General features: G+C 40.3%; 1 protein-coding gene across 2 annotated transcripts in view; it reads right to left on the reverse strand.

Moving 5' to 3' along the window:
• etv1 (ETS variant transcription factor 1) overlaps positions 1-22,509 on the reverse strand; it is a 104,220-nt gene that overhangs the window by 26,396 nt on the left and 55,315 nt on the right. The gene's annotated exons all lie outside the window — the stretch shown is intronic.

Here is a 22,509-nt window from a genome sequence, read left to right on the forward strand (position 1 = left end):
TTCACTGGGTGAAACAAACCAGACAATTCCCCTGGGCAGCCCTCTTGGAAACCCAGTTTATTATGAGAATTATGCAACTGGAAACCCAGTTTTCCTAAGGGACTATGTCAGTAGTATTGGCAACATAGATGACAGTGGGCTAGATTACTATAAAGAGAACCCAATTTTTACAGGGAAAGGGTGCGATGTGGAGTCTACACTCTTCTATGTATCTCCTTCTTCCACAAAGGCAGGCATTATGGCACACTCCATATTAAAAACACTTCATCATCAAACACTCTCTGACAGGAGCAGAAATCATACAGTGCAAAAGTTGGGAATCATATTGCTCCTTGCTGGGGGCTCCAGTGATGGAATAATCCCTTGCAAGTCCTTCATGGATTACAGTCACTGTAGTCCAATATTGTGTTTCTTAAGACATATAACATAGAGCAACCCCTTTGTGGGCCAATTCTCCATTGCATTCCACACTCCACTTCAAAATAAACATCTATTGAACCCAACACAACAAGTTAATGAAAAACATTTTAGTAAAATGACAACAATTTTATGTGACACTGAGGGTAGAATGTTACAGAGCAATCAGAGGACAAGCCCTTGCCATTACATAACACAACACTGATCCTCGTCAAAGGGGTTAATCAGTACTCTGCTAAAGTAAACTGAAAATTGCTCTGTGCCATGTAGGCACATCAAGACTTCCTCTAAGTAAACAGGACATGTTAGAAAAAATGTTGAGATTGTAAAATATTTATTTTAATGCAATGTTTACGTTCCAGAAGTACTTGCATAACCACCATTTAAACACACATTTATCAATCACACAAAGCCCAGACATGCACAGAAAGAACAGAATTAAAAAAATAATCAGTCAATCTGGCTATTACTCATTAAAGAACTAAAAATGCACTACTACTTCCTTCCAGATGAAGTATCGAGTTTCAGGGACAATGTTTTGACTTCAATTTTCCTGCTGACAGAAGATTTCTTGACTCCATTGCAATCAAAGAAATAAACAATTCTGAAGGAGGCAATTTGAAGTTGCCAATTTTTGTAAACTCATTTTAAGGACATGAGCCATTAGGAATGTTTCATTTGAGTGAATGACTGAAATTGTTAAATTCTGGGACAAATAGTAATTCCATGATTTGTTGCAAATCTTATTATGACATATACAAATTTTGAAAAAGGCTCATTTACTGTTAATGCCACAAAAGTGACCATCACTAACTTAAAATTTAATGTTAGGTATAGACAAGAACACAAGCACAGGAACTGGCCATGAGGCCCCTCAAGCCTGACCTCGCATTCGGTAGGATCATGGTTGATGTGCCTCAGGCCTCTTCTGTGCCATTTCCACATGGCCCTCAATTCCCCATTCTTTCAAAAATTTAGCCACCTCCTCGTAGTAACTCTAGTGATCTACCTTCCACAACCCTCCAGGGCAGAAAATTCCAAAGATTCATCACTCTCTGCAAAAAGAAATTCCAATGCACCTCAGTTTAAGATGACCACATCCTGTCTTGTAACTATGACCCCTTGATCAAGACTCTCCCACTGGTGGAAACATCACAATATTTACCCTGTCGTGCCCCTTGGGACCTTATATGTTTTAATAAGAAAACGCCTCATTCTTCAGAACCTAAAAAATATAGGTCTAACTTTTTTAGCCATTAGTCATAGGACATCCCTCTCATCTCAAGAATTAGCCAAGTGAATTTTCTCTGGACTGCCTCCAATGCTAGTATGTCCTTTCTTAAATAAGGAGACCAGAACTGTGTACAGTACTCAGATGTGGCCTCACCAACACCTTGTATGGGATATATATATAATCCAAGCTTGTAAAGGACAAGATATTTCATAGTAATGTCACCAACAAAATGCATCCTGAATTTGTAAGTTATGCCTAATATTCAAAACGTGGCTTAAACAATATCTTGTCTAAATTTAAAATCACAACTCTCCTTTCAGAGTGGAGCCACGATTCAGACAGTCACTGTCCTCTGTGGTACCCAGTCACCTCCACCCCTCCTGGGTGGAGTCCTGGAGTAGGTGGTCACTGCGCTAGGTGGAAGCCTGAGGTGAGCAGCCCCTGTCCTCTGTGGAGCTCTGGTTTAGGCAGTCAATGATTGATAAATCTGCTGTTTTACAACAAACATCTGCAGACCACTCACTAATCTGCTGATTAAAAATGGTACAAAGAACATCAGATAGCTTTGAGTGAGAATATTTAAAAACAATACTTAGATAAGTTTATTGAAATAAAACAGGTTGCTGAGATTAGATATATCACAACATTGTGGGCATTTTAACTAAAGTAATCACATAAGTAGTGCCATAAGGCCACCATAACTTGCAAACCTGTTGTAAACTTTCACCTATCGTATCTGTAACCAACCCACCTACAGATAAACCTACAGCCCACTTGACAGTAACCTAGAGTGGCTTCACTGATTGATTTTGTCCTTACACGGGAAGATGATGACATTGAGATCAACAAATATTCAGGGATGAAAATGGGACCAATGGCTCAATACCAAAATGAAAAGGTAAGAAAGTGAGGAAAGTAATGAGTAGGCTCAACTGAAGACTGAAAACTGAAACTACCTGTGAGACCCAACAAGCTAACCTGTTGATCAAAATTTTTATATGCTAAAAGCACTTTCATTGATGACAATTGAATTTTCTTCACCAAGAATTAGCATTGAGTTATGTTCTAAGCACACACTGGTATAAAGGATGAAACATCACTACACATGCACAGTTTTAAATATAGAAATCCAAAAGCTGCTATCAGTGATTTTCTAATTTTCCACAGGATGCACTTTGCATCTTTTTTTGGTTTAGTGAGTGAGAAAAATCAATGAACTGAAGAGAACTTCAACTATGTACAAACTATTTTGACTATAGCAACCCCCAGAAACATAATGTTTTCTTGAATGAGTTGTTTTTGAGGTCTTAACATTGTTTGACTGTTTAACAATCCTTTCGGTTAATAAGAACTGACTTTGTTTATGTGAAACCCCACTGCCAGTCATACATGGGTGTCTGAGCAGTACTTGCTCCCTTTGCAAAATCCACTGGTGACTGCACAATACATTATCCAACCAGCACGAAGCTTGCAAATTAAACTAGTATTCCTTAATAGCTGAAGGCTGCCTCCTACAAATTAAGTTCGAAGTTTTTTCTTATCTAATTGCAAACTGGGGAAAAGCAGGAATGCCTTCCACTTTCTAAGTAATCTCTCTTCTACTTTTTAAGATTGTGGTAATGATGTGGCTGAGAGGTGCTCCAACACACATGCTAGGAACCTTCCTCCCTCCATTTGGGGGTCTAAGGAGACCAATAGTAAGGTGAAGAAGACCCCAAAGATAAGATTACGCATTTTTAAAACTGAACCATTGAATCTTTAGGCCATGGGTTTTTAAGCCAGAGGTTTTTGAAGCCAATAGCCAGCAAAGCAGGTCTCTTGGCCCACAGCTATCCTGTTTCAAGACACTAGACGAAGATAGGGGTGGATCTGCAATGGGAAATGTCCCTGAGCTGTGTTAGCAACCCATTAGCATTTGCCTCTGAGTACAAGCAGATTTGCTCTTGTTCAGCATCTGGTCAGGAAAAATCAGTCTCAAAGAATACAGAGGTAAGCAAGTAGAGTTGCTGCCTCACAGCTCTTGAGATTTGGGTTCAATTCTGACCTTTCTGTGTGGAGTTTGCACATTCTCTCTGTGTCAGCATGGGCTTCTCCCAGGTGCTCTAGTTTCCTCCCACATCCCAAAGATGTGCAGGATGGTAGGTTAATTGGCTGCTGTAAATTGCCTCTAGTGTGTGAGTGAGTGGTAGAATCTGGAGTTAGTTGATAAGAATGTGAGGAGATTCACAATAGGGTTAGTGTAGGATTAGTGTAAATGAGTGTTGGATGGGTCAAAGCAGACTTGGTGGACCAAAGGGCCTGTTTCTGTGCTGTATGTCTCTATGAGTCTATCATCTGGCTGTATGCATTAATCAGCTTCAAATCTGTAACACCAACATCAGCATTTAATCAGCAAATTTCTGAGATCATATGCTCTTTTTTAAAATGAAATGAACGTTTGTAAGTTGCCAGTCTATTCTACAATTTGAAGGGTCTGATCTGAAAGCTGCTGAGTGAAAGTGTGCAGGTAGCAATATCTCAGGCTGCATTACCACATGCCTGCTGACTGACATCCTCAGGGGAGAGCTGGTAAAATTAATTTGAAATAGTACAGCAGTTTGCACCAGGAAACAGACTCAAGTCAAATTGAACAGAAAATGATTTTATAACTGAATTAAATGTTATCTATCATAGTCAGATCAATACATCATGCACAATCTACAAGAGAATGCTGTCAAGCTTGTCAAAAAGTCATCACCGAAGCACAGATTGCATGCGGAACTATGAGCAGTAAAACTATTCAATCAGAATGAAATGACAATTCAAAGGTTGGCTCCTTGTTCTGCAGCTGTGGAATGTGGGCCATCTTAAACCAACATGGGGTTGTCTGTGTCATTGGCTGGGCTGTGATGGCAAAATGGAGGGAATTATCCTCTGGACTGTTCCCAGGAACATTTGTAATTTCAACAGAAGCTGAGATGCAGATCGTGTATGAAATGGGAAGTTGGAGAAAGGGTGGGAGCGGGGGAGGTGGGGTGGTGTTGTTGGGGTGGGGGGGGGCGTGGGGAGGTTGGAGGAGGGCAGTGGGTCTGGCTTCTTCCCAACAGTTCAAAACAATCCATACAACTGCTGCCTTTCAATTTAAGATACTATGTGGAGGGATTGAATATTCTTCACTTCTTAGGAAAACTTCAAGGCGAAAGAACAGAAAAAGACAGTAAGGCACTTGAAGAAAAGGCAGCAAAGGACCACCAGGGAGGAAAGGGACAACAGCAGAAATTTTCCAAACTCACAACAGCAACAAAACAGTAGGAAGAGTCAGAGAAAGTGCCAGCTGCAGCACCATACCGCTGGTGGAGGCCTGTAGATTTAGAGAAGGATAAATCAACGATGATATAAAGACAGAAAATGCTGGAAATACTCAGTGGATCAAGTAATGTCTATGGAAAAACAAATGTGTTCATGTTTCAGGTCTATAACCCTTGCTCAGGGTAAACATTAACCTTGTTTCTCTATCCACAGATGATGCCTAACTTGCTGAGTGTTTCCAGCATTTTTGTATTTTTTGTTTTGGATTTCCAACATCTGCAGTTTTTTTTAAATATTCATAAATTAAAATGGGATGGTGGGGTTGGGAAATTTGTAGTCCTCTTGATACGATAAGAGAGGACAAAATCATATTAAAATTATTTATGAAAATATAAGAAGAACATAGGGTTCTTGCTGGTTTGCTCTAAGCATGTCATTGTGACAGCTCTGCACTGTGCTTCACTTCAGAAACTCTCTGATTTCAGTGGACGTAGGACACAATGTGCAGCCATTGCTACACTGCTTCACAGCAAACTTGAGGCAGGATGAAATTCTAACATGTTGTTTCTCCCAAACTCATCACGCTGCTTATGAAGATATAGCCCCAGTTGAAGAGGGGAGGGGAAATTGTTGGTTGGGGAGGGATCCAGAAGATCCCAGGAACGTGGAGAATCCTGATGAATAAAGCATCAGGTGATAGGGCACCAGAGCCAGGGACTGGTGGGGCAACCCTAATCAATTAGAAAAGATTGCAGGGCAGAAATAAGGAGTTGGACCAGCAATGGGGAGGAATGAAGGGCTGCAGGTTCAGTGTGGGTCAGCGAGGCATTCAACTGCTGCAACTGCCAGATCCTGACTGCATTTTCCTGCTGGGTTTCTCAAGCCCCCGTGGTCAGTGTCAACCTTAAACTTAGCAACCAGTCACACATGGGGAATAGATTTATACATTACAGTAAGGAATCCTGCCTTCTTTGGTTGGATGAGATAAGCCTCAAAATCTGCCATTAAACAAATGACAGAAGATTCATGTGTAAATGATTGGGGACACATTTTGTGATTTTAATGTTTAACTCCAGCTCTCTCCTTCCCCTCTCCCAACCATCTGTCATGGGGTGAAGGGGTAACGGGGTCAGGAGCTGGTGCTGCTAGGAGAGTAATATTAACCCTACCTTCACTCCAACTCTCCATTAATCAGATCAAAATGTTTATGAATAATATGGAGATTTAACGTAGCAAAGGCATGATTTTTGTTTACTTTTGGTTCATTTCAGTGCTTTTTTCTTTCGGTGTTTGCTGGTGTTAGTTGGGCATTTTTACTAATTAAAAAGAGACTTCAGTCAAGAGGTACATCAGTTAGAAGCTTCGATGAGCATACTTAAATTGAAATTCAAAATACTGGCAATACATTCACATCTGAAATAAAATTTAACACCATCTGCCATCAGTCCATCCCACAGACAAATGTTCAGTGGTATATATGCAAACTTTGAAACCCACACCCGCCAGAATGAATGGTAGTGAAAATTCTGCATTAAAGCCATGGTGCTATATTCATAGGGGGAAAAAGAAACAATTTTTCCAAATAGACTTACAGGATTTTTTAGAAAGAAAAATGCCTGCCCCTAATGTAGTTAATGATAACGATTTTAACTACAGTCATCCCTCTGTTACGGTCTGACTTCTCTGTCCTTGGCTAAAGAAATTCTCTTGACGCATTCAGATAAAAAGAGAAGCAGCTGAACTGTGTCTTCCTAAATATATCTGACTACCGTCTCTTTCCCCTTGTTGGAGCATTCCATGGCTTCTCTTTGTACCCAATTATATATTTTTTTTAAACCATCAACATTGACAAATTTGTTGATGAACACTTGGTTTCTTGTCTAATATTTGTGTGTCTGGCAATGAATGACATTATGCAATATCAACTCAAACTCTCGAACTATTAATTCAAAGGCAAAATATGGCAGATAGTAGAAATTTGAAATAAAAACAGAAAACACTGGACATTCTCAGCCGGTCAGGCAGCGTCTGTAGAAAGAGAAACAGATCAATGGCGCTTCATCAAAACTGGGAAAAGTTTAAAATAAAACTTGTTTTAAGTTGCCCAGCAAGGACAGAGGGGCAAAGATAATAATAAGGAAAGTGAGATATAAGACTGGAAAAGCTGATTATCTGAAGTGGTTGAATTCAATGTTGAGTCCTAAGGTCTTCTATCAGAAGACGAGATGGTGTTCCTCAAGCTTATGATGACCTTTGTTGGAAGTTACCTGAGAGGTCAGAGTGAGAGTGGGATGGAGGATTCAAGTGGCAAGTAACTGGAAGTTCAGGGTTAACCCTGCAGACTGAACAGAGGCATTCTACAAAATGGTCACCCAATCTGTATTTGGTTTCCCCACTCAGTGGAGACTGCAGTGTGAGCACTGAATGTATTACTTTAAGTGGGAAGAGATAAAAGTGAGTTGCAACTTCATCTGGAAAGAGCATTTGGGCCCCTGGACAACAGGAAGGGAGGAGATTAAAGGACAGGTGTTGCATTGCCTGGGGTGGTGCCATGAGAAGGGTGGTGGGTATTGGTGGAAGGGTGAAGCAGAGTCTCTCAGAGGAAACAGTCTCCAGAATACTGAAAGGGGAGGGGAGTAGAAGATCTCTCTGGTGGTGGCATCACATTGTAGGTGTGGGAAGTTATGGAGGATGATCAGTTGAATATAGAGGCTAGTGGGTGAAAGATGAAGACACAGGGATCTCCGGTTGAGAAGAGAGGGGTTGAAAAAGGGCAGGAAATGAAACAGATGCAGCTGAAAATCCTGCCAATTATCATAGCACGATTGAGAAAAAGGGGAGACATATCAGAAGCACTGGCTTAGAAGGAAGCTTTGACAGAACAGATGTGATACAATAACTAGAAGAATGGAGCTCTTATCAGAAGCATTGTAGGAGGGAGTGTAGTCAAAGTACCTGCAGCAATCCATGGGCTTGTAATGGATACAAGTCACTAACCCATTCCATGAAATGGAGACAGAGGATTCAAGAAAGAGAAGTGGAAGAGTGGGGAAATTTGAGATGGACGAGATGAGAGTGAGTCTGTGGAAATTGGTGGCAAACTCGGAATCATTTGTCTGGAATTATTCTCTTTGCTGAAAAGCAAGGCATTTAAAACAGGTTATTTCTTCCACTAAGATACTTAAGATTCACAAGTCAGATGAGCACCCTATGCACTAGCGCACTGGTATCTCACCATTTCAACTCAGGGATTTTTTTATATATCAGGAAAGAACAAGTCTATCTTCCTCGAATTTCAGAAGCTTAAGGATACTAAAATACATTAAGTTCAATGAAATAAAGTACTGTTATAATATTTATACTTTATTTATGACTAGCACAGAGACTGCAAGTACAATTAAATTTTAAAAACCATCTCCACAAATGATTATCCAATAAAAGAAGTAACATGGTTAATTTGGAACATCAGTGTCATTCTGAACTTCATCAAAGTAATGGCCAACCTAATAACATTACTTCTAATTAAATTGCCAGCCTCTCCATTTTGACCAGATCTAATAAAAAACAAACAAATGCCATTTAACATTTACAGTAATAAATTACACTAAATGCTATACTCAGAGCACTTCAGTATGCACAAAAGAACATACCAGCCCTTTCCAGAATGACAATGCAGGACAAAATTCAATTCAAACTCCACAGTACCCTTGGTGAACAGCTGCAATTATTGTTGCTCTCAGTATTAACAGGCACTAAACAGCTTTGGACTGACTTGGCAATGAGTTACTGTATTTGAACAACAAGTCTGAGATTTTCAGTGAACCATGGGCTTTCATCTAGCCCAAAAAATGTTTAATCATGATTGTCCTGCTCCTTAACTTTCTATTGATCAAATTCAGTGAACAACAATGCAGAAGCAGCATGCCTGTGATTTTATGATCTATGTTGACTGTGGCTCTAATGGTGGTCCAGAACGGCCGGACCATTTTTCTTAACCAACCTGCATGCTGTATCGAGTATACAAATAATATCCCATGTGTACTCAAAGCTGGAATGACCAGCTGGGAATTTTTCAATGTATGTTACTGTAGACATTTGAAAAAAAGACATGATGTTAAAGATGCTTCACACGAACACACAAATTAGGGGCAGAAGTAAATGGCCACTCGGTTCTTCAAGCTTGCTCTACCACTCAATATGGCCGTAGTTGATCTGACAGCTGATGTTTGAGCATCCTAAGGGGTGAAACACAGAGTGTGCAACAGAGAAGACAGATTAATCAACAGTGAACTACTTAAAAAGAGACTTCTGAAATTAGAACAATGCATGAGGACATGGCCTGATTTACTGCTTTATTTAGAATGTATCAGCTTCTGCTGCACTACTCACAACCTTCCACGTTCCCCACCCCAATGAACATTCATGGGTAAATGCATTAGTTGATGGAGCCATGTGTGAAACAGATCACATGGGTCCCAGAATAAATGCCTAGCTTGTGACACAAATATCACAGGTTCCAGACCATTCTGAAATATTACAAAATAAAACAAGGTTCTGATCTGCATATTGTCATAACCCGATATTCAGGTTTATTTTTGGATTACAGGATTCATTTACATTTATCCAAGTATTAGTCTGGCAAAGGTAAACATCCATTACCAGAAGTACACTGGCTGGCCTCAAAGAGCAATCGGTTCACAATCCCGAATACACAATGAATTGGCATTCCAAATAATTAGGGTAGAGACCAACAAGGATGTGAGTGTGAGAAAAGCTTCATGGTTTTGTGCTCCATCCCCATCTTGGTTAAGATTGACTTTGGTTTTCAGCAGTTAATACACCTCCAGACTATCAGACAACCACTTCTGCCTCTCTGCTATAAGGCATCATGATAACCTTACGACTTTCAGCACAGCCATTGGCCATATTCCCTGCACTAACTAATGTTCCTTTACTTTGTATCTCCATTTCCCACTGTGAAAAAACTCATTACTGGGAAAAGATTGCACCAACCCACATAAATTGTCCCTGATGATATGGGGGAATATACAGCAGCAGTATCAATTACTTTGCATGGATGGGGAAATTCTACTAAAGCCATGTGGCCTCTCAGGCCCCATTTTTTCTTGGATCCACAACACCATGACATGAAAAGGATGCCCCATAATACATAAGGTTCAAATGACATTGAAAACACAAGCGTCGATACATGGTCAAATCAGCTTTAAGTAATAAAGCATATTTAAATGCTTTCTTATTTTCAGCTACAATTCAGCAGCAAATCGAAAGTTGTGTTGAGTAAGGGCCCCGCCGCTTAAAGAGCAGAACTCATACTGCCGACTCATGCACGCTGGAAGGTTGACAAGTCAGTGCCAAGTGCATTCAGACCTACTTTCCACACTCAGTTCTGTCGGCCTTACGTGCTGCTAGCAAGCAACTATTTCCCAAGGGTTTCATTAGGGAATTAGTGCTTCCAGATATTATGTAAGTGGTTGCACCTGTAAGGGGGAAGTAGTTTGCAAATATTCCAGAATCCTCTCATGCACTAGTGAGTTGGCTGACTACAATCATTTTTAAAGCCAATAGAATCCCATCCTGCGGCACTAAACAAGGGCTTCGCATCATATTCACCAAGTAGAAGGGCATGGAGGATAACGAGATCAGGGAGGGATATGCTGATATTCTAAGGCATGTTGGTATCAAGGAGTTGGGGCTCTTGAAGAACATTAAGGTGGGTAAATCACCCGGGCCTGATGGGCTCTATCCCAGGTTATCGAGAGATGCAAGAGAGGAGATTGCAGGGGCCTTGACATATATGTTTCTATCCTCTTTAGCCACAAGTGAGTTGCCAGAGGACTGGAGCAGAGCCAATGTTATTCCTCTGTTTAAGAAAGGCAATAGAGACAAACCAGGAAGTTATAGGTTAGTGATCCTTACATCATCGGTAGGGAAATTATTGGAGAAGATTCTTAGGGATAAGATCTACTTGCATCTGGAAAAGATAGACTTATGACAGACAATCAGAATGGCTTTGTGCAGGGGAGTCAGATCTTATAAACTTCATTGAGTTTTTTGAGGAGGTGACAAAGATGATTGATGAAGGTAGGGCAGTGGATAGTGTATACATGGACTCTAGTAAAGTTTTTGACAAGTCCCTCATGGTTAGCTGATCCAAAAGATTAAAGCACATGGGATCCATGGAGACTTGGTAGATTGGATTCAAAATTGGCTTGGTCATAGAAGACAGGGGTATTATTCTGACTGGAGATCTGTAACTCGTGGTATCCCATAAAGATCAGGGCTGGGACGTCTGTTGTTTGTGAAATATACAGTATAAGTGATTTGGATGAAAATATAGGTGGGCTGATTAGGAAGTTTGCAGAATGACACAGAAATTGGTAGAGTTGTGGAGAGTGAAAAAGGCTGTCAAAGGATTCAGCAGAATATAGCCCAGTTGGAGATGTGGACAAAGGAACAGCAGATGGTGTTTAATTGATATAAGTGTGAGGTGTTTACTTTGGGACGTAAGAGGAAAGCACTGATGTACAGAGGGATCTTGGGGTCCAAGTCCACAGCTTGCTGAAAGTGGCAACACAAGCAGATAGGGTGGCAAAGAAGACATACAGCATACTTGCCTTCAACAGTTGAGAAGTCATGGCGCAGCTGTATAAAATTTTGGTTCGGCCACACTTGGAGTATTGTGTGCAATTCTGGTCACCACATTATAAGAAAGATGTGGAGACTTTGGAGAGGGTGCAATAGTTTCACCAGGATGTTGCCTGGAATGGAGGGTATTAGCAATAAGGAGAGGTTAGACAAACTTGGATTGTTTTCTCTGGAGTGTCAGAGGCTGAGGGGAGACCTGATAGAAGTTGATAAAATTATGAGAGGCGTAGATAGGATAGACAGCCAGGATCTTTTCCCCATGGTAGAAATGTCAAATACTAAAGGTCAGAGTTTCAAGGTGAGAGTGGGTAAGTTTAAAGGGGATGTGTGGGGCAATTTTTTTTACACAGAGAGAGGTAAGTGCCTGGAATGCGCTGTCAGGGGTGGTAGGGGAAGCAAGTACAATAATGGTGTTCAAGAGGCTTGCAGATAGGCACATGAATATGCAGGGAATGGAGGGATATGGATCATGTGCCGGCAGACGAGATTAGCAGAAGGGCCCTGTTCCTGTGCTGTCCTATGCTATGCTCTATGTTATTTCATTTCCAAATATGAAAATATTTACAACATTTGTTTACCATAATTTAACCCTGACAATTAGATAAGAGTCATATGAAGAAATATTTATTTAGCTTACTTTCTGTTGTAAAATTGAATTTCCATTGACGCATTCTTGGTCTGCCAGTGTGATTTGGAGAGATAATCCATTGAAAGTCCCATACAAGCAGCATAAATACTGCTTATGTATTTCTCCATGGTTTAAGCTGATTTCATGCAAAAGTTACAGAGGACAATTAGAAGCACTCTTACAGTATTCAACATTGATGTTCATGGAGAACACGTGATTTTATTTTGAATAGCGAAACAAAGGACATTTTGCTGACCCTCATTTGTTTATGGTCTGTAATCCAGGTTCATTTTCATGTTATAAATAACCAGAATACAGGTCAATGCCACCTCTCTCCTGGGATTTGAAGGGAGACAATGATGGTATCCGGCAGGTTTAACCTTCTGTGAACTTCACACCTCCAGCCTCTCTCATTGGTTGCAGTTTTGCTTTTCTTTTCATTCTTTTACCTGCTAACTTTGTTCTGTCAACACCCGATTCTTCACAGTTAGAAATCTATAGCAAGCTGGAACCATATGCTAACAAACCATTTTCACAGAGCCACATGTGCAATATCTGCTGGTGCATGTGTTGCTGTTGATTTTTCTTGAATACTATTTTTATCACTTTAGTGAGAGTGGCAGAATTAACAAAGTTAAAGTGGCATCTGAGAGGTTTTGCCCCCAGTGCAACCTGCAGCACCGACTAAAACTCACCTCGTTAAACAGTTAAGCTGACATTTTATTCAGATTTGTAACTTGGGAACCCCAATGCTACCAGCAGTACATAATTTATTCAATTCCTACATACTATTTCTAATGATATCCATTCAGACACACAGACAAAGTTGCCAAGATTTTCACATAAATGGGAAGCAGATCAGAGAATTTGGTTCTCTGGCTAGTGTGTCCATTATGTGACACTCCCAGTGAAAAGCTAGTGTCTATTGAGTTTTCTTCAGAAAACATCAGATCAAATAGCATCTAAAAGAGACCACTTTGAATTGGAAGCTGCATTTAATAAATGCCCGTTCAGAGGATGTAGGCATGGCTTGCAAGGCCAGTTTTTATTGTCTACCTTCAGCTGCCCTGAGGTGGTGAGTTGCCTTCTTGAACAGTTGCTGTCTGTGGAAATACTTCCATAGTCCTGTTCCAAGATATTGACCAGGATATTTTGAAGTGGTGATACAAGTTCAAGTAGGGATAATGCACAAGTTGGAAGGCATAGTTTGAAATGATTAATTCTCACAACCTGCTTCAGAAACTGGATGCTAAAGGCCATGTTACCGCGTTACTTACACAACTGTATGTTTGCATTGCCAAGGAATATGAGACTTGTCCACTTAACCATATAAATATATGGACATAAGCTAAGAACTGGAGGTTGGAGTAAACCGTTCAGCCCCTCACATCTGCTCCAATAAGATTATGGCTGATCTTTTATCTCAGTGCCACTTTCCTGTATTAAACCATACCCCTTGCTTTCCTTAATAGCTGAAAAATAAACCTACCTCTGTCTTGAATATACTCAATGACTGACCCTCCACAGCCATCTTGGGTGAATAATTCCAAAGATTCACTACCCTCATTCTTCTAAGCTCTGAAGTATTAGTCTGCTTAAGTCTCTCCTTAAAAGATAATTCTCTCAACCCAAACATCAATCTGGTGAACCTTTGTTGCACTCCCTACTTAAGGATGTACTTAAGGACGTATTTGCACCTACCTCAGTGCAAGTACATCCTTAGGTAGGTAGACCAGATCTGAACACAATATTGCAGGTGTGGTCTTACTGGGGCCAAACATAATTGCAGTTAAGACAAGTGAGCAAAAGGGTAACCACATGGAGCCAGAGGATGTAGGCGAGGCTTTAAATTAATAGTTCTCATATGTATTCATTATGGAGAAGGACACTGTAGCTGGAGAATTCAGAAATGGGAAGTGTGGAATTGAAAAAGAGGATGTATTAGATGTCATAGCAGGCTTAAAGATAAACCCCAGGGCCTAATGTGATGTATTCCAGGCTGCTGTGGGAGGCAGGAGAGGAAATTCCAAGGGCTCTGAGAGAAATTGTCAAATCTTCTTTGGTCACCTAAGAGGTGCCAAATGACTGCAAGACAGCAAATGTGATATCTTTCTTCAAGAAGTTCAGCAGGGATAAACCAGGTAATTACAGGCCATGAAGTCAAACATCAGTAGCATTATTGGGAAAGAAAAACAGAAACCTTATTAACCTGTAATTGGAAGGCAGAGATTGATCGTGGGCAGTCAGCATGGTTTTATTACAGGGAAATCCTGTCTGACTAATTTGATTGAATTTTTCAAAGCGACTACGTCTGTTGATGGGGGTAGTCTAGTCACTGTAATTTAAATGGATTTCTTTAAGGTCTTTGGCAAGGTCCCATGATAGAGATTGGTCCAAAAAGAAAGAGCCAATGGGATGCTGGCAATTTGGCAAATTGGATCCAAAATAGGATTGGTATTAGGAGACAGAAAGTGATGGTTAAGGATTGGTTCTGTGACTGAAAGCCTGTAACCAGTAGTACGCCAGAGGGATCGATGCTGGGACCCTTGCAGATTGTTATATACATTTACAATCTGGATGTGAATATAGGAGGTATGTTTAGTGAGTCTTCAGATGACATGAAGATTGATGGTGTTGTTTATACTGAGGAAGGTAGTCTTCTGCCCCAGAATGATACTAATGAGTTGGTAAAATGGGCTAAGAAATGGTACATGGAATTTAATCTCGAAAAACGTCAACCAATGCATTTTTGGAGGACTAATAAAACTAGAACATACACATTGAATAGTAGGACCTTAGGAAGTACTAAGGAACAGAAGAACAGAGGGACTTTGATATAGGTGCCCAAGGATCCCTGAAGGCAACAGTACTGGTTGATAAGTTGGTTAAGAAAGAATATGAGATATTTGCCTTCATGAGCCAGAGCACAGAATGTAAGAGCTTTGAGGGGAGACTGGATAGGCTGCGTTTGTTTTCCTTGGATTAAGGAAGGCTAAGGGGTGACCTGATTGAGGTATACAAAATTATGAAGTGCATAGATAGGGGAGATAGTGAGAAACTTTCCCCCATAGCAGAGGTGTCTATAACCAGAGGGCATGGGTTTAAAGGAAAGGGTGGGAGCCTTAGAGGGAAGTTGAGGAAGAATTTTTTATTGAGGGGGTGGTTGAAACCTGGAGCACATTGCATGAGAGAGTAGGTTCTTTCACAATATTTAAGAATAATTAAGTGAGCATTTGAAATGCCATGGCATAGAAGGCTACAGACAAGTGCTGGGAAATGAGATTAGTAAAGATAGGTACTTGGGGGCATCACAATAAGCTGAAGAGCCACTGTTTCCATGCTGTGAGTCTACAATTTTCTTTACTCTTATATTCACATCCTCTTACAAGAAAGGCAAACACGCCATTTGCCTTCCTAATTTTTTGTTGTACCTGTATGTTAACTTTCAGTGATTTGTGTACATGTACATGCACTACCATGGACATGTCACTGATTGCGTCTTTTTTATTGCGCTGTCTTGTCTTTTTTTCTCTCTTGTCTTGTATAATTTATGTATGATTTATATTGTGTGTTGTCTGTACCTACATATGCCTGTGATGCTGCTGTAAGTTTTTCATTTTACCTGTACCTCAGCATACTTGTGCACAAGGCAATAAAATTGACTTGACTAACAGGTTACATTGAACACATTTGTTCTTCAATCTCTCACCAATAGAAAAAATACACTGTTTTTCTATTTTCCATACCAAAGTGTATGGCTTCACTTCTCTCACGCAATATTCCATCTGCCTTGTCTTCAACCATTCACTTTATCCATTCATATCCCCTTGAAGCCTCTCCGCATCCTCCTCACAAATCAGGAGTGTATAATCAACAAACATTTAATACTTTATACTTGCCCCCTCTTCCCCTACCCCCTTACATCTGAATCATTTATAAAGATTGTGAAAAGCTGGGCCAAGCACCAATCCTTGCAGTAACCCACTCCTCTTAACCTCCCAACTCAAGAATGACTCAAGACAACAGAATGGTGCAGCAGGTAGAACTACTGCCTCACAGTTCCAGTGACCCAGGTTCGATCCTGAGCTCCAGTGCTATCTGTGTGGAATTTGCGTGTCCTCCCTGTGATTATGTTACCCCTGGGTGCACTGGTTTCCTACCACAAGACCTGTTGCTTGGTAGGTTAATTGGCTATTGTTAATTGCCCCTAATGGATGTTGGAGAATCAGAGTGGAGTTCAGATTAGAGGGAAAGTGATGAGGAATGGGATTGCACATAACAATTACCCAAATGACCTCCTTCTTTATCATAATAAAATAATATTGTATGACTTGTTTATCCTATTCTCTGTTCTAATCTGTTACTACTTTCTAATCTCTGGGAAAAATTCTAGACTCTGCAGAACTTTGGAAGGCATCAACCAGTGCATTCACTGTCTCCACAACCACCTCCTTGAAAACTTATGCAGGACATTAGTTCTGGGGATTTATTGGCTTTCAATCCTATTATTGTCATTTTACTAATGCTGACTTCTTTCAGCTCCTCATTCTCTCTGGACCTGTTATTTTCCACTGTTCCTGTGTGGGTTTTTTTTTCGTGCTTCCTTCTGTGTAGCCACAAATGGATTCCTGTGCAAATGTCCTTATACCCCATTATAATTTCATTTGTCTCAGTCTGTAAGGGATCCCATTAACTTTTACTAATCTTTTCCTTATTGCATATCCAAGCTTTTTCATTTCTTAAAGTGGATTCGTTCTCTAATAATTTAAATTTAAACTTATTTCTCCCTTTCAGTTCAACTTTTAAACTTCCGTTCTAAAAACAGCCAGGTCTGAATGACATCATATAATAAGTTTACACTTTGGAGACCATTGGTGTTGCATCCAATTCATCATTAAAGCATGAACAGAGCACTCAAATCAGTATTCCAGCAACTTGGGTGTAGGTTTGTCACAGGAGGATCAGGGTGTACAATTGTCAAACTTATGATTACAAGGGGTTTTATATAAAATGCAGGCTCCTCAGCTTCCCTCCCAGCTTTGTGTATCAAGAAACTTCTGGCATGTTTCCTGTATTTTCCTATGTACACTATTCATATCTGAAGCAGTACACATTCATAAACTTATTTTCTATGTTCACATAATCCATGCTCAAGAAAGGGATATCGGATAACTATATGTTAACCAGGTTTGTATTGGTACTGCATGAACTCCTCTGAGATCATTTTAAAGAAACTACAGTTTCAGCATGAAGCATCCCCATCAGTGGAAATGAGGAATTTCTGAATGCATGTCCTGTGATTTTTCACCAATGAATTTAAATGGACACAAAATCATGAGGGTGTATTCTAAATGTGCTCTCTCACAGGCAGAAGTGCCCCATTAGGATTGGATTTTTGTAAGATTATCCCTTTTGAGTATATATGAGAGGATCAAATTAGTGAGTACTTAGAAAGGGATGAGCTAATCAGAGACAATCACCTTGTAGCTGGAAGGGGCAGATCAACAACTAATATGGCTGAGGTTTTTTTTAAATAATGCAGGGAATGCAGAGCCAAAAGTGATTATTCAGAAACCATTCAAACCAATTTTCTGGAAATTGAGGCATGTGGCATTAAATGCAGAATTGCAGAATAAACTGGGAAGATGCAGAGAGGTTACCTTGAGGCATTTTTGCTGGGCTCTCTTTTTCATTCCATTTATTTAATTGATTTGAACATAGGAACAAATAGTCCACGGGAATTACTGGAACAAATATGTAGGGAGATCGCAAATAGGAATAGTAGGATTGTAATAGTAGGTGATTTTAACTTCCCTTATATTGACCTGGACTGCCTTAGTGCTAAGGGATTAGATGGGGCAGAATTTGTTAAGTGTGCCCAAGAAAGTTTTCCCAAGCAATATGTAGATGGCCCTAATAGAGAAGATGCTACATTCGACCTCCTCGTATTCTACGATGCTGGACGAGTGACTGATGTGTCAGTGAGAGAGCACTTTGGGACCAGTGACCATAATCCTATTAGTTTTAAAATATTTATTGAAAAATATAGGACTGGTCAACAAGTTAAAGTCCTGAAATGAGGCAAGGTTAATTTTGATGGTATTAGACAGGAACTTGCAAAGATTGATTGGGAGAGGCTGCTTGCAAGTAAAGGGACACCTGGCAAGTGGGAGGCTTTTAAAAGTAAGATGGGGAGAATTCATGTCTAACATGTTCCTGCAAGAGTGAAGGGGAAGACTGGCAGGATTACTGAACCCTGCTTGACAAGGGATATTAAAGGCTCTGGTCAGCAAAAAAGGAGGCAAATGTCATATGTAGGCAGCTGGGATCAAGCAAGTCCCTTGAGTCGCATAAAGGACATAGGAATACACCTAAAAAGGAAATAAGGAGGGCAAAAAGAGGACAGGGTAAGATAGCCAATTGGACACAAAATTGGCTTGGTGGACGGACTCAGAGGACAGTACTTGAGGGTTGCTTTTCATATTGGAAGCCTGTGACATGGCATGCCACAGGGATCAATGCTGGGTGCCCTGTTGTTTATCATATATTGGATGAGATTTGGATGAGAATGTTGGTGATGTGATTTGTAAGTTTGTGGATGACACCAAAATACAGTTGGCAGTGAAGAAAGTTGTCTAAGCAACTGGGAAAGTAGGCAAAGGAATGGCAGATGAAATTTAACTTAGACATGTGTGAAGTGATACACTTTGGGAAGTTAAACCAGGGCAGGACATACACAGTGAATGGCAGGGCCCTGGGGAGTGTTGTAGAACAGAGAGACCGAGGAGCACAAGTATATATTTCCATGAAAGTTAGGGTGGTGAAGAAGGCATTCAGCACGCTTGCCTTCATGGGTCAGGGCACTGAGTACAAGAATTAGGATATCATGTTACAGCTATACAAGAAATTGGAGAGATTGCACTTGGAGTATTGTGTGCAGTTCTGGTCACCATTATATAGGAAGGATATGATTAGGTTAAAGTGCAGCAAAGGTTCACGAGGATGTTACTGGGACTGGAGAGCTTTAGCTATAAGGAGAGACTGTATAGATTGGGACTGTTTTCCCTGGAGTGAAGGAGGCTGAGGGGCGAGCTTATGGAGGTGTATAAAATCATTAGTGACATAGATAAGGTGGATGGTCAGTCTTTTTCCCAGAGTTGGGGAATTAAGACTGTGGTGTTGTAGACAGTGAAGAAGGTTATCAAGAATTACAGCAGGATCTTGGTCAGTTGGGAAAATGGGCTAAGGAATGGCAGAGTTTAATTCAGATGTTCAAGGTGTTGCATTTTGGGAAGTCAAACCAGGGTAGGACTTGAACGATAGGGCCCTGGGGAACAGAGAGACCTAGGAGTACAGGTACATAATTCCCTAAAGATGGTGTCACAGGTAGACAGGGTGGTGAAGAAAGCTTTTGGCACTCTGGCCTTCATCAGTCAGGGCATTAAGTATAGAAGTTGAGATGTTATGTTGCGTTGTCACCCTGTTGTGGGTAAGATGCTATTAAGCTGGAAAGAGTGCAGAAAAGACTTACGAATATGGGGACCGGGTTACAGGGAAAGATTGAGCAGGCTAAGAGAGTTTTTTCCTTGGAGTGTAGGAGATTGAGGGTGATCTTATAGAGGTATATAAAATCATGAGGGGCATACATAGGGTGAGTGCGCACAATATTTTTCCCAGGGTTGGGGAATCAAGAACCAGAGGGCATAGGTTTAAGGTGAGAAAAGAGAGATTTAATAGGAACCTGAGCAGCAACTTCTTCACACAGAGGGTGGTTATATATTTATAGAATGAGGTGCCAGGGGAAGTAATTGAGGCAGGAACAATAGCAACATTTAAAAGACATTTAGATAGGTACACGGGTAGGAAAGGTTCAGAGGGATATGGGCCAAATGTGGGCAAATAGGATTAGCTTTGATGACTATCTTGGTTGGCATGGGTGAGTTGGGCTGAAAGGCCTGTTTCTGTGCTGTAAGACTCTACGATATTTGGACAGGTACATGAATATGAAAAGCTTAGAGGGATATGGGTCAAATGCAGGCAAATGGGACTAGCTTACGGCATCTTGGTTGGCAAGGGCGAGTTGGTCCAAAGGGCCCATTTCTGTTCTGTAAGAACCTATGACATTTGGATAGGTACATGGATAGGAAAGGTTTAGAGGGAAATGGGTCAAAAGCAGGCAAATGGGACTAGCTCAGGTATGCATCATGTTCAGCATGGAAGACCTGGGCCAAAGGGCCTGTTCTGTGTTGTATAATTCTATGACTACAATGACATGTCAAAATGTATTAATGATACTAAAATCGGTATTGTGGTAAACTGATGAACAATGAAAAAGTCAGTGAAGCGATACAGACAGGCTATACTCTGGTCTGTTGCACAGAGAAACATGAAACAGTATTTAGTGGGAAAATGAGTATCTTAGGTGCATACAAAATCAGGACAAGTTCAGATGGGGTAAATACAGAGCTCATGATTCAGGGGACACAAATTCAAAATGATGGGCACAAGTTACTGGAGACGCGAGGAAAACATTTTTTATACAGATAACAGTTACAATCTGGAATTCATTGGTGTGTAGGCGTGCTGGAAACAGAATCAATCAGGGCTTTCAAAAGGAAACTGGATAGGCACTTGAGGGAAAATTAATTTGCAGGTCCAGAAGGAAAGGGTACAGGCTGGTTAGGTCTCCCAGATGTTGAAGTTACAAACTACTGACCATTTAAGGAGACAAAATCCCTAGAGGGTGTGGTTCCCAGTTTAGATGCTCCCTGGGTTAGGGATGACCTGATTTGTGGAAATCTAACTTTAGGCAAAATTTCCCATGCATCTTCACAGCATTTTTCAAAACGATAATAAACTTTTCATCGTATTCATTAATGACTGGATACAATATATATTCCATTAGTTTAATTATGGGTAGTGTTAGAGTGATTATTCAATGAAGTGAAGGAATTCTAGCAAATGTATGTCGAGCGATACAATATCAGTAGCTATCGAAAACGGACGTTTCTAAACTTATGGTGAAATCGGCTTACAGACAGTTCTCAGGAACAGAACCCTTACATAAGCTGGGGACTGCCTGTACATTATTCCTTTACAGCATCTGAACACTTTATTTTCTTATACAGTCTGTTCACAAGAATCAATAATTAATAGATGGTGCAGAGTAACTTTACACTTCAGGCAGGTCCTGAATCTTCAGGACTTTACTCAAACTAAATTGTATCCTGACACCAAATTAAATTTCTAATGTGACATTAATATGTAAACTGTGCATATACAATTTACAATCACCTTAGTTGTACCTTTGAATCTCTGATCAGTCTGAATCAGCTTATTACTTTATCTTTTCAGCTAGGATTGAGACTCTTGCATTTTTCCTTGGCCTTTATTTTGTTTGAATTGTACTTGGAATGTATACAATTCAAGCAAAATAAAAGATCTCAGAGCTTAATTTAGTTACGATTTCCAAAATTTTGTTTTGAACAGATATTTTAGTCTTATCTTGATTTTGCAGCAACATATACAGCAGATTAATGGAATGATTTGGCCCAACCTGTTCGTCTACCTATGTGATTGAACCAGCTTAATCCCCTTTTTTCCACATCTCTTCACTTCCTTTTCCTTCTTCCATCTAGCCATCATGTTATGATTTTTGTACTGACATTTCTACTTTCTAGTTGGATCTCAACCCTGATCATACTGTAGTTACTGCTTCCTAGGTTACTCACCCTTATCAGCTAATATATCCACTTAGTCTATTTCTTATTCTCCATCAAGTCTCTCTGTATCAGAATCTGTGCACTGGCAATCTGCACAAAGCTTCTTTCACTCCGCAAATCACCTCCAACCATTAGGATATCAGGAAGCTCTAGCTCTACAATTTGTTTTGCAGCTCCTTGACCTCTTTTACCTATTATGAGAAAATGATTTTACGGGGTTCTTCCCTGCAAAATTTTTCAGTTTACAACTGAGCAGTTAACGATTCATATTCAATTGTTTTGCAACTGTTTGGAATCTTTGGACAACTTTGATTTTTATCTTAGGCCTTGCATACTACAGTGAGGTTTTCTGTTCCGCCAGAGAAATGACAGATTAGTGGGCCTGCCTTGCCGATGTGTCAGAAATTAGGGATTTAAGAGACTGCATTGTGACCTTGTAAATGAATTCCCTGCATTACTGTGTGGGGCTGCTCTTTTTCCCTCCACATAACTTGCATCAGTAACTTGAATCTCACAACAATGATGGGGAGTTGGAAGAAGTATTTGAATGGAAT

The sequence above is a fragment of the Pristis pectinata genome, chromosome 5, assembly GCF_009764475.1.
Source record: "Pristis pectinata isolate sPriPec2 chromosome 5, sPriPec2.1.pri, whole genome shotgun sequence".
Classification (NCBI taxonomy): domain Eukaryota; kingdom Metazoa; phylum Chordata; class Chondrichthyes; order Rhinopristiformes; family Pristidae; genus Pristis; species Pristis pectinata.